We start from the raw sequence: 9,115 nt of genomic DNA, 5'->3' as shown, positions 1-9,115 counted from the left end.
TCAGGACAGCAGGCATGAAGCGCTGCTTCCTTCAGCCGGGTGGCAGGACAGTGCTGGAGGTCATGGTCACTGCACTGTGCTCTTGACCGGGAGGGAGAGTTGTAAGCCCCCGTGCAGCTGCGCATCCGGGGATGAGAAACTGGGGGAGCCCCTGGAGCAGTCAGTAACAGGTTTGATAGACTGCCCTGCGTGATGTTGTCATGGCCAGAGCTGGACTAAGCTAACAGGCTGCACCCTCCCTCCGTGCCTTTCGTAATGGAAATGAGTAGGTTCAAGGCAACACTTTTCCAGTTGGGTACTGGTCTTCATACCAGGGTCCAAACTGAATAACACGCACTTAAATCCCACCTAAAGTAGTTTGCTAAAGCGGTCTGCTGAGTTGGGATGTAAAGCGCAGTATCCATAGTTACTTCCCTGGAGAGCTCTAATCTTTACAGTTTCTACCCGTCCTTCCCTTCTTCAGACTAAGGCTTAAACCTTTGCTTCGCATGTAAAAAGCATAACACATGGGGGAGTCTTGCTGAAATTTTCCCTGGATCCATGCAGGATTTGCTGTGAAAAACTTTGATATCTCATTTTAAAAGATGACAAGTTCTGTAACACAGTCATAACTCTGTATGGGCTTAAATAGACAGTCTTTAAAAACCATGCGGATTACCAGGGCAATACTGGGCTTTGCAGCATCAAGTCTCATGGGCAGGAAGAATTCTTATCCCCAAATCCAAAAGATTGGGCTTACTGACAAACTTCACTGATTAGAATCAAACTGCCCCTATTTTCTTCTTTTCTTTAGATCCAACCAAGGGAATCCTAACTATTAACCAATTCTTTTAATGTACTGTGAAGATTTTTTTGTTAAGGGTTACTTTTTTTCCAAGGGTGGTCCATATATGTATTTAAGGGAAACAAGTGCAATCCATTTCTAGTCTTAATTGCCATTTAAAGTGTTGGTATTTGCATGCAGCAGTTTTACAAGGATGGGTTAGCCTGACTGCTTCATGATGTCTGCAGCATGTTGTCCTGTATAGCTTTGCTCAGAGCCAGTGTAGTTGGGTGGCTTCATCCATATCAGCTACAGTTTGCATCATGGACCCAGGTACCTGGCTGGGGCAGGCCCTGTGGGCTCTCCGTCCCTTCATCTGCCACGCTCCTTGCACAGGCGCATTTCTTCTGAAGGGAGGGTTCCTCAGGCGCTCGCGAGTATCATCTCAAACACCAGCCCCACCACGCGCTAGCGAAGAGTGCCAGGAGCTCTGTACCCCATGGTGGGAGACCTGGGAGATCTGGCTCCTTCCAGCCAGCACACGTGAGGAGAACTCCTAACCCCTGGCCATTTTCTCCAGGCAGCTGCCGCCAGCCCCTGCCAGGGGGCTCGATGACCAGGGACATCTCTTTCCTGCCTCTTCTATGGGCTCCACACAAGGGCTTGGTTGTCATCACCTGCCGTTGAGCATTACAAGTCAAACACTACAACAGTATAAAGATCTGTTCAATACAACAGCAGCACACAATGGTGATACTTGGAGGCAGATTTTCATATTAATATAGGATTATTTAGCTGGCTAAAAATCTCTGTAGCTAACATGAAGGGGGTGAGGATGTGTTATTTTAAATTCTACTTTCAAGCAACATCTGGCATACTCAATGCTGAATAGGGAACAGGGACAGAAGAGTCTTTTCTTCTTAAGCAAACATTCAGGAGTAACTTTTGTCTATTTTTGCACATTGCTTCTTGTGTTGCCAGCTTCAGTTTGGTTTGTATTTTTTATAAAGTTTTTTCATGGAAAAGCTCAACTTTGTGCGTGTCCTAACATATATGTGAACTGTAGCGTGCACTAAGGACTGTATGTGTACATGTATAACTTTAGATGAAGATGTTATCTCTGGAACAAAAGTAATTGCATGCTCACAGTGTGGTGCAAATTGCTCAAGAGGAAGAGAATTACCACGCTATGTAAGCAGTGACTCCTCAGCATTGTTTTTTTTCCTAAATAAATCTTCATAAAGGATTTGGTTTTTGCGGTTTCTCATGGTTTTGTGCCTTGAATCGTCTTCCATGATGCTCTGACATCAGATTAAGCAGCTTTCTCCACTGTGGCTCTTGCAGCTTTCACTCATCTGGATTAGCTGCTAGGGTTTCACCATCTCTCCTCCCTGACACTACATGAACCGGGCTGGGGCTTTGCAAATGGTGGTCGAGTGCTCAGAACCAGGAGAAACCTGGATTCTGCTCCTAGATTCAACAGATCTCACAGATTTACATCCATAAGTCTCTGGGGCCTGACAAGATGCATCCCAGAGTCTTGAAGGAATTGGCTGATGTAGTTGCCAAGCTACTCTCTGTCACATTTGAAAAGTCATGGCAGTCAAGTGAAATCCCTGGTCACTGGAAAAACATAAACATTGCACCCATTTTTTAAAAGGGTAGAAAGGAGGACCCTGGGAACTATCGACCTGTCAGCCTCACCTCTGTGCCTGGGAAGATCATGGAACAGATCCTCCTAGAAGCTCTACTGAGCATAGGAAGGACAGGGAGGTGATACAAGACAGCCAGCATGGCTTCACCGAGGAAGTCTGAAAAACGGACCTTGTGAGCACTGGGTGGAGACATACGTATTTCCTGCCCTCTCTTCTCCACACAGGGTCCCAGCAATTTTCCATTACGATTTGACACTGAAAACACACCGATTTCTTCCAGGGTATGCACTGGTCTAAGCTTCAGGGAAATCAAGCACACTGTAGAACGCCTAAAAGCATAGACTGAGCTAATGAAACAGTTAAGCTGACCCTTAGAACAAATGCTGCATGTTAGAAGACACTGCAAAATACACATTACATATGCATAAGGATAGTTAAAAAAGAAACCCCAGAACATCTCTCCACAGATAACGTGCTCTTCACGACTCCAAAGAAGTTCACTTTACTTACAGAGAAACACAATATCTTCTCTGCCCATCTAAAGACCACCTTTACTTATGTCAGTGCTCTAACTCTGAAATCTGGCAGCATCTTTCTTCTTTTCCTCTATTCCATGCCAGAAAATGGATGAGAGTCTTCAAGAAATGAGAAAATCTTATCTTGAATGCAGTGTCCCAGCATGTAGTTCTGCAGGGATTTGCAGAGCCTAACGTCAGAGGGAGTGCTCATGGGAACTATGCAGCACAATTCCCAGATCCTCGGTTGTAAGGGAATTGGAGAATACAGCTGCAGAGAAGCTCAGGAGGTCATGTACTCCATTTCCTATCTCCAAGATAGGGTTTTATTTCTACATACTTCAGAGATTTTGGAAAAAGATTGCGTTTGGTCCTGCATCCCTTTCATTATAGGGTTTGTGTTGAAGTCCCTTGGGTGTCTGACTATAAATGCAGCATATGCCAAGGAACACACATACTGTATGCCACCTGCTCGATCTGAATCTTATTTTGGGAATAAACTTGCACTCATTTCTTTTCAGAATGAAAATTTGGTGTACTAACAATTGAAAAATAACTCATTTACAAAAAGGACTGATACCATTCTTACAGTCTCTAGGCACATGCACCTTCATATCTTTCCTTTTCCCATCTGTTCACTCCTCTCCCAGCAACAGCACTGCAAACCCCAGGTGCTTCATTTTCTACAAGGAATGCTGGGTCAGTCCCCCCGTGAACATGATACGGGCCGACAGCCTGAGCTGCAGCAAGCTACATTTATCACCAGCTACCCATCTCCTCCTGCTGCCACGCAGAAGGTCCCTTGCTTATGTTCTTTTAATGCATGTACCTAGAAGTAAAATCTCCATTTCAACTAATACGGAGCCTCTAGGGAGTTTTAACACAACACTAATAAAGAGGCGCAAGCTGACTAAATCTTCTGCCATAGCACAGTCGCTCCGATCTGTCTGTTTGTGTGTTTCTCTAGCCAGAGCCAGGAGCTCTGTACTTTCTGCCCAAGCAGCTGCCAAACCTGCAGAATGCTGGCATCCAACTGCAGCTCGCGGACAGCACTGACTGCTAGGGTGAGAAACCACGGGGCAAGTACTCTGCTGGGCATGAAGATGTTGGACAGAAACCACCAAACTATGCAGCTCTTAAATCAACTTTTCAGCTATTTTAATAGAGGACAGCATTTGCACATTAAAACCATTCTAATACATTTGCTATATCAGATGTTTGTCTGTGAATGGAGCAGAATTGTCAATGGCATTTAAGGTTTCCTTTCTGAGGAAGAGGAGGAGGGGGGAAAAAAAAAAAAGAAAAATAAAGCAGAATTGTGTTCAGCTGGTTCCCAGCCACAGCGAAGTGTTTTAAATATTCATGCTTTTCTTGTCCATTCCAGAAAGCAGATGAGCACAAACAAAAGTAGCATGAAGAGCCTCCCTTAATGAGGGTCTGTTCCTTATAGCCAGCTGCCTGACTTTATTGAGTCTGACATTAGGTAGACTCATTTAATGAGCAATGGAGGAGAAAACAACACTCTCTGATAAAGCAATTGCATGTATTGTTTCACTCTTGATCTTTTCTGCTAATGACTGCATTGATAATATAGTGACCAGAATCTGGAAGCAACATTTCATACTTGCAAATTGTTTATTTCCCAGCTGTTACTACTGATGCAGGTCACCTAAAAGCTGCCTAGACTCTCAATCTATGTTGGTGAATACATACACACACACATATATATGCATTAATTCTGTCACTTGTTGGTGAAAGTCAGACACTCATCATTTGTCTAAATCGTCATTAAAAGCTTTCAGATGATGATGGCAAAGAAACAGGTCACTGGGTACAAGTGTCTGGTGAACCGCGATCTTGGCATTCTTTGCTAGTTTGTGCTCCAGCAGCGTTGGCACACTGCACACACGGACACTCGTCATCCACTTTAACTAGGTTGCTTAGAGGTTGAATGTGTTTTCATTATAAGAGTTCACTTCACTCTGTGTTCAGGAACAGAAGAAACAGGGACACGGGCCGGAGCTGCTAGCGAGGCTCCCCCCGCAGCCTGCCCCCCCCAGCCGCCGGGCAACACTAGGCGGCACAGTCGCTCTATTCCATGCCCGTGTTTTTCACTGCACGCTTTTAGGCTGCTTGAGGAAAAAGTGTCATTAATGTGTCAAGCTCATTAGAAAGTAAGGATAGCCCCTCAAAATCATCTCCTTTAAATTTAGATTTTCAGAACCAATTGCTCCGTGGCTACTGATGAAAGCTCCAGTTAAGCTCTCTCCACCCTTACACTCCCAATGTGCCGATTGATCCAGGTTAACCACTGCGACGTCTGCTTAAATGCACCGCAGGGAAGTTTGTGGCATCTCTGCTGAGCCTGGAATAAGGTCAAGAGCACTTCTTATGAATCTGAACCTGGCTACCTCTCATTTAAGTTGCTCCCCTTACCATGCTTTTTTGTAGAATACTGTTCTTGTAGGCATTTATAGGGAAGAAAAAAGAGTGCCTGGCAGGAGGGAAATGGAAGTTTGATTGTCATAAGCGGACAGAAGCACTCAGCAGCTGTGACAAACCCAGCCGGCAGAGACATAAGTGGTTATGCCACCTGCCAAGAGCTGGAGTCCCTTCCAGGATTACAGATTCACAGAGTTTGAAAGATCATTTCCTTGATGAGAAGGACTGAAGGTTTAAACAAAGATATTTGATGACATTGAAATAAAAATGAATTTGCTTCCATTTAGTATACATTCTTCAATAAAATGAGACAGTTGTACTTGATATCTCTAGTCATTTCCTATTCTATTTTTGTACCCATGAGAAAATCCCATTCAAAATGATTTCCCTTTGCTCTTCTGAAGCTTTCAAACTAACTCCATAGTTAAATGAACAAGTTGGAACAAGCTGCTTTTAATATTTATACAATGGAAAACACACTGTTTTCAAGGGGAAAGGGGCATGATCCTGCATGTCCTGAAGCCGGCAGAGACTCAAACGCCAGCTAGTGCTGGAGAGCAGCAATCTCCAGTGACACTGGCTGGACTACTTCCTGGTCCCGTGAAGGACTCCCTGGGCTGTCATGCTAGCCTGGAGTCAGAATGAATCACTGCAACAATATCCAAGGAGACCTGGGTGCTGAGGGGGATTTTTTTTATTGTTTTTCCACTGATGCACAGTCATTGTAGCACCAGCTATGACCCTCATATCGGTGTCAGATAAGCTACTGCAGAAGTCACGTATGTACTTCACCATCCTGGTGGTACAGCTCACAGCTTTGCCTGTGGATTCCATCAGCTCCTGCTGCTTTGAAACTTCTTGTTGCTTTATAATAATGATCCTACTGGGTCTCATATTCCCATAAGGACTTAGTCTAGCCTCATGTGTATCAGATATCCATAAGCTGCATGTCAGTACACAGCCTACAATTTAATCAATTAAATACCTGCATGATTTAGATAAAAGAAAAAAACAAACACTAGAATTGTGTTCCAGAGTAATGCAATAGCATGAACGAATTAAGCAGGACATGTGCAGCTATTTCCATGTGCTGAAAGTAAAATCCACCTGCTACCGTAGAAAAGCCTAAGGTCTCTGTCAGCTCAGCTGGGATGGAGGATATCAGCTGGTGATTAAGTTAACTTCTGGCCACACCAGCAGTATGGCACACGAGATTTGCCAGAGATACTGGTTTTTTGCGCGGAGCATTGGCAACAGCCTTCTGGATCCTTTTCTGGATGTTCACATTGAGCCCAATCATCTCCTCTGCTTAGAACTTAACAAAGCAGACCTCAGCAGGCTAATTTACTGGAAAATATTTAAACCAACACCAACCTAATTAGCCCACTGGATGACCCTTTCAATCTTCTCCCCTGAATAAAGCTGCTCTGAACTTAAAGAAAAATTTACCCCCAGAAGAATTGAGGATCCAAAGGGTAGATACTGTAAAACTCTCAACCCAGCTCTGAAGAATCTGGCACTGCACAGTCAGTTTAACCTCATTGCCACTGAGGTCAGCAAGCACCTTTTACCTTCTTTCACCCAGCCCACATCCAGCACCTGCATCATCAGTGAGCTGATGGTGCCTAAGCAGACAGCATCTGCTTTGCAGGAGTTCAGAATAAACACTGCTGCTAAGCTGAGCTGTATTTGGAAATCCTCTCTTACCTACTGCACAGGACACAAACTGTATTCCTGCACCGTGAAGGAAAGCCCAAGCAAGCAGCAAGTCACTGCTCATTGTTGCCTGCTCATTGTCACAAAATAAGGTTTAGTTCACTGGGTTTTAACAGGGAATGCACATGTATTGTGTTGGAAATGCCACAGTCGCCTACTATTAATTACCATCAACTTACTGCAAAGACAAATGACGACATTGACTTCAGCAAGTTTTACAAGCAGCAGTAATGAGGAAGTGAGCTCTGAAACCAGTGCTGGCCGTCAGTGGGGTGCCCTGCACAGCACAGCTGCCCACTCTCTTGCTGTGGCCTTAGGTAGGCGAGTGCTGGTGGCTGCTGTGCCAGTGACACAGGAGTACAGCAGGTTTGCCTCCACTAACAGAGAAGTCGCTGGATGGCAAACATGTTGCTTACGGTTGTTAACTGAAGAGGGAAGGGAGGGAGGAAGAGATTTGGGCTGAATGTGTTGCCTTCACTGCATGTGAACAGATTTTTCTAAATCTGAGGAATACATAGAGCACAAATGCTTTGGGAGTCATGAATCTTTATGCGTTTCTCTAAACTGGGCATTAATGGCTGCCTCTCAGGTTACTGATCTTCAGAACATCCCTTCCACTGTCAACTTCCCACTCAAAAAACAAGCCCTTTTAAATATCTGCTTTAAAAGGTGTGGCTATCCATTGAACTCCCCCTTTGACTGATACAGGTGAAATTTCAATTTCTGGACCATCCTCAAATCATTAATAAATCACGGTTTGCTGCACTTTGCTAAACAGTTTTGGTGAATGCATTTAAAACTACTCACTGAGTACTGTACGTATCCTTCACACACCACAGAGATGGAAACTGAGGCCCAGACACATCCAATACTTTTCTTCCATTTGCCCAATTAAATGTTAAAAATAGGAGTCCCCTTAACGTTTCCTGCAGCAGCTCCTACAAAGCCTGATGCACTGCCCTCTCAGCGAAGATTTACCTACTAGTCATGTATTTGTTTTTCAGTGGAGCTCCCTGGAGCTGCAGTAATACTTGTCCTTCCCCTCTGATCTCTGCTGTGAGTCACTGAAGCCTTTGCTCGCTGTCTGGCAGGAGTGGGAGCCCAATCCCTCTCTGCTCACACGCACCGGCAGCAGCTCCTACAAAGCCTGATGCACTGCCCTCTCAGCGAAGATTTACCTACTAGTCATGTATTTGTTTTTCAGTGGAGCTCCCTGGAGCTGCAGTAATACTTGTCCTTCCCCTCTGATCTCTGCTGTGAGTCACTGAAGCCTTTGCTCGCTGTCTGGCAGGAGTGGGAGCCCAATCCCTCTCTGCTCACACGCACCGGGCACCCCAGTGCAGCGGAGGGCAGCAGCAGGAAAGTGACTCGGGCAGAACCATCCAAGGGCAATGCTGCCATGGCAACTATTTTAACCATTGAATTACTCACACTAGGAGGCCTTTAATTAATGGCATTATTCTCACTCCTTTCTTTCGTCCACCACCATAATATTTACCACGCCCCCTCAGCAAGCCACAGAAAGGCTTCAAGGAGACAGCAAAGAGCAGAGACTACAGCGGGGTTTGATGCTAACAAGGTAGAACTAACCCATTTACAGGTATTGTTGCCAGGATGATGCAAGGAAGATCAAAGTAATTTTTTGAAATGACCAGTCCAGTTGTTAATAAAGAACATTGAGCTTTGGTTGTTTTGATCTCATTCCATTTACATATGCAAATTGGGAGAAAACCCATGAAATTATTTTAATTTGAACACAGTTCAAACTGACTTGAAAGATTGGTTATGTCACATCACAGACTAATCAGAGTTCATGCTTTTGTTAGGAGACAAAAATATATTAAAAAAAAAGTAGAAACTGATGCCTCTCATGGTGAGACTGGCCTGAGCTTCCTGAAACTCAGCATAAACACTAATTGCCATCCAGCCCCAAGGAGCAGCCACACTGCTCTGGGTAAAGGCACAGCTGAAACAGCAGCAGCCTCATCTCCTAACCAGATGCATCCACCCAAACCAAGCCCATA

Source organism: Apaloderma vittatum, unplaced genomic scaffold (assembly GCF_000703405.1).
Source record: "Apaloderma vittatum isolate BGI_N311 unplaced genomic scaffold, ASM70340v1 scaffold21865, whole genome shotgun sequence".
Lineage (NCBI taxonomy): Eukaryota > Metazoa > Chordata > Aves > Trogoniformes > Trogonidae > Apaloderma > Apaloderma vittatum.
This window is presented reverse-complemented; position numbering follows the sequence as displayed.